This window comes from Mustela nigripes, chromosome 14, assembly GCF_022355385.1.
Source record: "Mustela nigripes isolate SB6536 chromosome 14, MUSNIG.SB6536, whole genome shotgun sequence".
NCBI classification, from domain to species: Eukaryota; Metazoa; Chordata; class Mammalia; order Carnivora; family Mustelidae; genus Mustela; species Mustela nigripes.
In genome coordinates this window covers 80,770,564-80,779,664 of record NC_081570.1, presented here as the reverse complement: position 1 = coordinate 80,779,664, position 9,101 = coordinate 80,770,564, and positions in this window count along the sequence as shown.

The window sequence follows — 9,101 nt, the reverse complement described above, 5'->3', positions numbered from 1 at the left end:
CTGGGATCGAGCCCCACATGGGGCTCTCTGCTCGGCAGGGAGCCTGCTTCCTCCTCTCTCTCTGCCTGCCTCTCTGCCTACTTGTGATCTCTGTCTGTAAAATAAATAAATAAAATCTTAAAAAAAAAAACACCAAAAACAATACTGTATTGTATATTTGAAAGCTGATCTGAGAGTAAAACTTAAATGTTTTCACCACCACCAATAAAAATGGTAATTTTGTAATATGTTTGACACCTTAAGTATGCACAGTGTTCTATGCCAATTATATCTCAACAAAGCTGGGGGAAAGCTAGAGAAAAGGGAAGGAAAAAATGCTTTCCACAAAATCCATTCTGTCAGAAGCTTGCTATTTTTCATTCCTTCATGTATTGAACAGCTACTGTGTATTATATGTGCAGATACAATGTTGAAGGGAAATGGCTCCCGCCCTCCTGGAGTGGATAATCTAATGAAAACTAAAAGAAAACTTGTTAGTTTAGTTTTCTGTTCACTATATGAATGCTTTTAATATTATTCAACGAAATACCTATTTTCCAGATGTCTTCATTGTCAAAAGCTAAACACATTTATTTCAAGAAACAGATGCTGAGCAACTTTCAGCAGAATCTGGAAGTACTCTCTTTTGTCAGAAGGGTGCTCCGTGCTGAAATTTAGACAATTAGATCCTTAGAAAATGATTCCCACTGCCTCCTAAAGTGAAAAGGGGTTGCATTTCAGTAGGAAACTCTGGCCTTTACATTTTGGAGTAAACAAGTTTACAAATGAATTAAACTGCATTAGTATTTTGATACCATCTTAAATTACCTGTGAGTTTTCATAAGCAACAAAGAAGATTGGAATGCGACACTGGAACGTGAGTCATTGAACGTGAGCTGAGTTTCGGGATGTTAATCCACAGCCTTATCAAAATTGAGAGCACAGGTTATTATAAAGTTGCTAAAATTAAGCAGCTGTATTTGATAGAGGTGAAAGGCAGTGAGATCCCAAACCTTTCTGATCCCTTTTCTCTTGAGAATTACTGAAAGGAGTAGACTTTTTTCCCAGAAAGAGGTAGATGAGCGCAATACACACACACAAAATTATCGTATAAAAGTCCTGTGAAGCTTATGAACGCCTGGCTGGGGCCTCTCCCATCTTCCTAAACTCCTTCTCCAGGCTACCAGGTTCTATGGCAGCTGGTAAATCGTTCTTGTGATTCGGTACACCAAACTGCCGATAGACAGCAATTTCTCATCCTGAATGACTATAGATAAAATTACTAGGATATTACCAATTGCTTCAATCAGGAATGAGGCAAGACAGAGGTAAAAGGAGAGAAAAGACAGAGAGAGAGAGAAGAGTGGTGCGTGAACGAATATGGGAATGAAGAAAAGGAAGAAAGAGATGAAGAGAAGGGGCCATGGAGGCAGCAGGAGGGTGATGGGGACCGGTGGCTGGCTCTCGTTTCCAAAAGTCCAGAAGAAGCCTTGCCTCCCTCAGCTCCTTTGAGCCCCTGGGACTCCTTGAACTCTCATCTCTCCAGTGCTCCTGGCCCCTTGGTTCCTTTGAACCCCTGTGGATTCTGTCCTGTTTCTCTCAGCCCATCTGCCTGCTTGTTAAGGACTGCCTAGCTTCTCTGCTTCCTCTCACTATGCTTTCTTGCCCAATAATTAGATTTCTACTTGACCTGTGGTCCTGAGGCTTCTCCATGAGAAGGACAATAGTGAAAAATAAAATGGTTTTTTGTGTGTGTGTGTGTTTTTGTCTGTTTTTTTAAAAAGTAGGCTCCACTCCCAATGTAGGGCTTGAACTCATGACCCTGCAATCAAGAGTAGCATGCTCTACTGACTGAACCAGCCAGGCATCCCTAAAATGGCATTTATTATCTTCATTCTATCTAGTTTCTCACTTTTCCCCTTAAAACTCTCTTCTATGGGGAAAAATAATAAAGATTTGCTCTGGGTACCTGGCTGGCTCAGTCAGTAGAGCATGCAACTCTTATTAGTCTTGGGGTTGTGAGTTTGAACCCCATTTTGGATGCAGAGATTACTTAGAAAATAGGTAAGTAAACAAAACCTGGGGTGCCTGGGTGGCTCAGGTGGTTAAACTTCTGACTCCTGATTTCGGCTCAAATCCTGATCTCAGGCATGTGAGATGGAGCCCCAAGTTGGGCTCCAAGCTGGGCGTGGAACCTCCCTAAGATTCTCTCTCTCCCTCTGCCCCTCCCCACTCCTGCACACTTAGGTGCATCCTCTAAATAAATAAATAAAACCATACTATCAGTAAATAAATAAATCTCAAAAATAAATAGATAAAATAAATGAAATCTTAAAAAAAAAAAAAAAACCCAAACTCCAGCTCTTTTCTGTGTTGTTTTCTGAGTTCATTTTAGTGATTTTCTTTGTACTTAGTTATGTCATTTGCTCCATCTCTTTTTTTTCCCCCTTCCAAATCTAAGCCACCCTGGAGCTGAGCTCTCTCTTTTCTGTTTTCTATATGCATGCCATCCCCGAGGAAACTATGGATTATAATGACGTAGCATAGTGTAGTAAGAAAAACATGGATTTCAGAAGCAGAAAAAAAAAAAAGTGGATTCTAGCTCTAGTATCACTGCTCTATGCCCTTGAACAAGATACTGGCCTTTCTGAGCCTGTTCTTCCATCTGAAAAAAAAACCAAAAAAACAAAAAAACAAAAAATTGAGGACAGTCCTATCTCCCTAGAATTATTTCTGTGAGGATTAAATGGGATAAATTTGTAAGAAGGTGCTTGGCATGGTCTCTCATTGAGCAAACATGTTGACCAGCAACTATATGGAAAACTCAATACGACTTACTTAGGAATGATGCAGTACAGTTTTCTGCCCTAAATCTACTCACAACCTAGGACGGACATTGGCATGTAAACACATAAATCGAACACGCCATGTCAGGAGCAACAATAAGAAACTTACAAGATAGAAAGGAGACACAAGAAAAGGCAAAGAATTAACCTACTGGAGGTTTGTGAGACTAGGAAGGCTTTTGGGAAAAGGTGATACTTGAGTTGGATTTTGAAGTATACACTTTTTAAAAAGATTGGTTTTTTTTGAAGGATAAATGTTAACAAATAGAAGCAGAGAAAACTGATTATGTTGACACACCTAAGTGTGGAACAGCCCGGACTATTCAGGCTGGAGAGGCATAGAGAGGGCAGATAATGGGATGGTAATAATAATGGCAGTAACATCAAATTATTGAGCGACTACTGTGTGCCAGGCACTGCCTCATCATTAAACACGTTGCATACCTGATTTCTTGAAATCCTCCTTCCAGTAACCCTGTGAGTGGAGAGCTTGCCTTGGCCCTGGGGCCAAATGAAGAGCCACTGGACTTTTAAGTAGGGTGTATATCATAGTACTTTCTGCCTTCATGAATTTGATTACTCCAGGTAACTCAGAAAGTGGAACTGTATAGTATTTGTCCTTTCATGACTGACTTATTTTACTGAGCATAATGTCCTTAAGTTTCATCCATGTTGTAGCATACGTCCTGATGCAGGGCTCGATTCTAGGACCCTGGGATCATGACCAGGGCTGAAGGCCAACGCTTAACAACTGAGCCACCCAAGCATCCCCTCCTTCCTTTTCAAGGCCGAATACTATTCCACTGTAGGTTGTGGGTCAGCAGATTTTACCACCTCAGAATGTGTTTCCAATGGCATAAGGATTATTTTGAAACTACAACCATTCAAAACCCAGCAGATTCAGGAAAAAACCTCTTTACCTCCCCTTCAACTGCCTAAGTTTACATGGGAAAGGGAGCCCATACCAGGAAGAGAACTCTTACTGGAGATACCTTTTTACGTAAGAAACTTAACTCTGTAACAAGGTAATCTTTGTTTTTCAAACATTTTCTCTCCCTTTCTGGGAACGGCCTTTCTTCCCTTTGCCTCCTCAGATCCTTACCTTTTTCCTTAGGTCCATGATACTTTATAACCCTCAATTACCTGGCTGCCCTTTGAGTCTTCGGATCTTTATGGAACTTCCATGTGTGTGCAGTTAAGTTCACTTTTCTGTTAATCTATCTTATACCAATTAAATTATTAGACCAGCTGAAGGACCCAGCAGGGAAGAAGGGAAAATTTTTCCACCCCTCCAATGTACATAACACATTTTGTCCATCCATTCATTCATTGATAGACACTTGGGTAACTTACACCTTTTGGCTATTGTGAATAGCGCTACCATGAACCCGATCACACCAATATCTCTACACGATCTGCTTTCAAGTGTTTGGGGTATATACTCAGGAGTGGAATTCCTGATTCATATGGTGGTTCAATATTTAATTTATTTTTTTCTTTTTATTTTATTGTTTTTAGAAAATCCAAGCTGTAAGAACTCAGTTTTGAAGATCAATCTGGGAGATGAAGACTGAGGTCAGGATCTCATTCCCTGGCCACGGATGATAAGAACCTCAGTTTCAGGCTGTTGAGAAGGGAAGGAAAAGACTAGGTAAGCAATTGTTGAGAACTGGATGCCTAACTGGCTGTCAGGGAAGGAGCATTCTGCATGACTTCCTTATAGGGTCTCTCCAGATTTGGGGGAACTGGAGCTTAAATAATTTTAGGTGTCATCTTTGGGACAAAGAATAAAAAACAATGAATTAAAAAGTTAAGTGCAGGGCTCTGAACGCTGTCCTGGGAAGTGAGGGGCGCTTCTAACCGACGTACATCTGAGAAGAGCATGTGCCCAAGGCATCCTGTTTAGCAGGCTGCAGGCATCGCTTTCCTCCCGTTTTCCATTGGGGTTCCTCATCTTCCTTCTCTCTGCTCCTGTGCTGTGAGGACAGCTGCCTCCTCACCTCCCACAGCATCTTGGACCCCTGACCCACACCTCTCAGTCAGAGCTTTCCTCCCTGTGGCCGAGGGATGGTGGCAGAGAGGGGTCGGTGACCTACAGCAGGCCCAGAAGACTCAGTTCTAGCACTTTTGTTGGAACTGTTGGGAAATTGTTCACTTTTTTTTGTCATGCTCTCTTTTGTGTTGTGGCTGCTGAGAGGTTAGGATGTAAGCCTGGATCTTCTGGTGGTAAATCTGACATCGAGGAGGAAGAGAGTCAACAGAAGAGGTATGTGGAGATACTGGCTTGTGATCCCCTGTGACTGGGTCCCTGAATCCAGTCATGCCTAAAACTCTATCTTCTCCAGGTTTTTCTCTTACATAAGCCAAATAAGCCGCTTCCCTTTTTTGGGGTCTAAGTCAGTTTGAGTTAGTTTTCTGTCTAACCAAAATATTCAGCTTCTGTATTTGTTCACCAAAAAGAACTGTGGTGGACCCAGCTTGGGTCAGGGCTCCTTGAAACCAGTGACTGTGCCTAGGGGGTAAGCCCTTGGACGGCTGTGCCATGGGCCTGCCTCTGGCTTGGAAGGAGGTGGCTATGGACTGACAGATTCACAGTATCATGGGGAGTGGGTGGTAGGCTCTCCTCAAAAGGACATGCCATGCAGCAAAAAACAAACAAACAAAAAAACAGAGATGTACCTTGCAAGATTGATTTTAGATTCCTGAGGGATCTAGGAAGTTTTCTAGGGTTTTGAGAAACCCTAAAGTAGGCCTGGTTTTAAATCCCAGTTCTGCTCTCTATTAACCATTTCACTTTGGCCAAGTTGTATGTCCTTTCTCACTGCATCTTAGTTTCTGATTGTAAATGGGAATCGATAGGATTCATCATTACAGGGTTGTTGTGAGTAATATCTAGAAGTGAGGTGACCATATAATTTACCACCTAAACAGGGACACTTCTGAGAGGGAAAAGAAAAACTGTTAAGGAAACTTACCAGGACTGGGGGAGACAAAAAATATTAGTAGTACTGTGTTTCACTCTCAAATGCATCCCTATTTGGGTAATGAATTATACAGTCTCACTCCCCATAATACAGCTCTAATGGCGCTTCGCACAGAGTAGGTGCTGAAGTCTTAACCTCCTTTGAACCTTCTAGGGTCCCCTCTGTCTTTCATACAACTGTTCTTTATAATTCTCCTGCATTGTGGATTTATAGGATGTAGCCTCCAAAACATTACTATTGTCCTGGTGGCAAGATACATGATGATCTGATCCACCGATTCGTATCTGTGAAAGAATTTTTTCTTACAATTTCCCTGCAACTGCTTAAAATGGGAGTTTGGAAAGGTAGCATTGACCTCCTTAAGAACCTTTACTTACTTTTTGAGGATTTTATTTATTTGACACAGAGAGAGAGAGATCACAAGTAGGCAGAGAGAGAGAGGGGGAAGCAGGCTCCCCGCTGAGCAGAGAGCCCCCATGCAGGGCTTGATCCCAGGACCCTGATATCATGACCTGAGCTGAAAGCAGAGGCTTACTTAACCCACTGAGCCGCCCAGGCACCCCTTTAAGAGCCTTTATTTCAGCTCAAAGTATTCTGAGTGTTTAAGGCATTTCTAGTTAAAATACTTAGGATTGTTGGGACACACCCTGGTGCTATTTTGTAATATGAAATTTCACTTAAACTTGAGTATTTGTGGACACATCCTATTGTCAGAAGTTGGTCAGGATTTTCTAAATCTAGCCTGGCAGGGATAAATTAAAGAAAACACAAATTATGGGCTAGAGACTGAACAAACACTTGGAGAAAAAGATACATAGATGACAACCACATTAATTTTATTTTATTTAATTTTATTTAATTAAAACTACAACGAGATACCACTTCACACCTATTAGAATGGCTAAACTTTAAAAGATTGATCACAGCAAGTGTTGGTGAGGATGTAGAGGAACTGGAACTCTTACACACTGCTGATGGGAATGCAAAATGGTACAACACTCTGGAAAAATATAGCAATTTCTTAAAAAATTAAATACATACCTTTCATATGATCCAGTCATTTCACTCGAATTTATCCATAAGAAATGGAAGCAAAGGTCCACATGAATGTTCATACAGCTTTATTTGCAAAAGCAAAAAACTGAAAACCCAAATATTCAATAAGGGGTGAGTATATACACTGTGATAGATCCTTACCATAGAATACTACTCAGCAATAAAAAGGAATTAGACTACTCTAACACGGAAGGCTTTTTCCGATTAATTTTGCTGAGTGAAAGAAGCCAGTTAAAATGGAATACACAAAGTATGGTTCCATTTACATAAAATTCTAGGAAACACACACTGATATGTAGAGACAGAAAGCCTATCAGTGGTTGCTTGGTCAGGTAGGGTAGCAAAGAGGAGAAAGAGGGAAGGGTTACAAAAGACTGACTTTTCAGTAGACAGTGGCATTAAGTATACTATCATTGCTATCCATTTCCAGAGCTTTTTCATCATTCCAAACTGCAGCTCTGTACCTATTAAACAATAACTCCCATTAAACAAAACTTACCTTTATGTCTGTAAGTTTTTCATGACAAAATTGAATATAGTTCTTGAACATTCTACAAGGAATTAACTTTAAGTAGAGTAACATGATGGTGCAGATGTTTTCCATCTGCACTGTACCTCAAATCTGGCCACCACTTCTCACTCAAAAGAAAAGTGGGCGAGGTTTTGTGGATGACTCATGGCCACTATCACACTACTGGAAAAACAGCCCAAACGGCTTGTCTCACTAATTGTAGCTCAATTGTGTCATTTGTGTGGGAAGAATGACCTAATTATCATTACTGCCTCCTGTCTAAGTTAGCAAATCACATATAAATCATTTACTTTCCTCCCTATTAGCCTCCCCCTCCCATTCCCCTGACCCCAGTCATTCCAAGGTCCATAGCTGGTTTTTGCATTAAAAAATTTTTTTATTAAATTTTTCCCGCATTTTCTTTTAAAGTTGCCTTATTCTTTTCTGTTTCAGGATGGTAAGGTGTTTGGCTTCTCTTCTCCTGATTCCATGATTTCTTCTGGCACAGGAGCCAGGGTTTGGTAAACAAAACTTTTCTATGAGGATCTCAGGGGTTGAAACATGTCCTAGGTGTGCCCAGGAAAGTGATGGCAAGAGCTGAAGTTTTGCAGATGGGCAGACCTTGGCCAGGATACTTAGGTCTGAGTTTCATTCTCATCTCTGCCACGGATATGATATCTACCTACTAGCTGTTGGTAGGGGTAAATGAGATAATGTTTGCAGGACATCTGGTACAGTGCGAGGAGCCTGGGCGAATGATGAAAGTTATGTTCTCTTCTTCCTAAGTATCAAATTACTTGGAAATCAGAGTAAAGAAGGTGGTGGGGAGAAAGCAGAACTATGGAAGTATGGAGGCCACTTCTGGCCCAAAGGAGAGTACCTATCTCTATACAAAGAGGCCACTGGATTAAAAAAAAAAATTTTTTTTTTAAATAGAGCAACAGCCACCTGGGTGTTTGGACTAGCTGAATTCTGGATAAAGATGGTTGTGACGGGCGCCTGGGTGGCTCAGTGGGTTAAAGCCTCTGCCTTCAGCTCAGGTCATGATCCCAGGGTCCTGGGATTGAGTGCTACATCGGGCTCTCTGCTCAGCAGGAAGCCTGTCCCCCCAGCCCCCGCCTCGCTGCCTACTTGTGCTCTGCCAAAAAAAAAAAAAAATCTTAAAAAAAAAAAAAAAAAAAAAAGCTTGTGAAAAAGAGCTGTGCGAATCCAGAAAAGGACTTGAAATGCCCCAGGCTTTGCCATGGCACAGTCCCGTTTTTTTCCGCACTGCATTTAGAGGCTTAGAGACTGAGTGGGCTCAAATTTGGCCAAAAGCCTTGTCTGTTCCCTTGGCGGCAGCGGGTAGAGGTCAGACCAACAGGTGTGAGAAGCGGCGAGGTACGGAGGAAGGAGCAGGTGTAGGAGGAGCGCCCCCCCACCCCGCCCTTGCTCTGGCACAGGAGCTCCCAGGCTGCTCGTGGTGTTCCCAGCAGCGGGTGGAAGAGCCCTGCCCCGCGTCAGAGCTCTCTGGGCTCGGAAAAAAGACTCTAGTGGGCTTCCCTCCCTCCGCTAGCCCCGAACGCAGCGGCGGATGCCTGGAAGTTGACGTACATTCTGAGCTGCTGGGAAGCCCCCAGCCGCCCGACGCCGGCGCTGGGCGGGCTCCGTCCGCGGGCCTGGGCTCCGTCCGCGGGCCTGGGCTCCGTCCGCGGGCCTGGGCTCCGTCCGCGGGCCTGGGCTCCG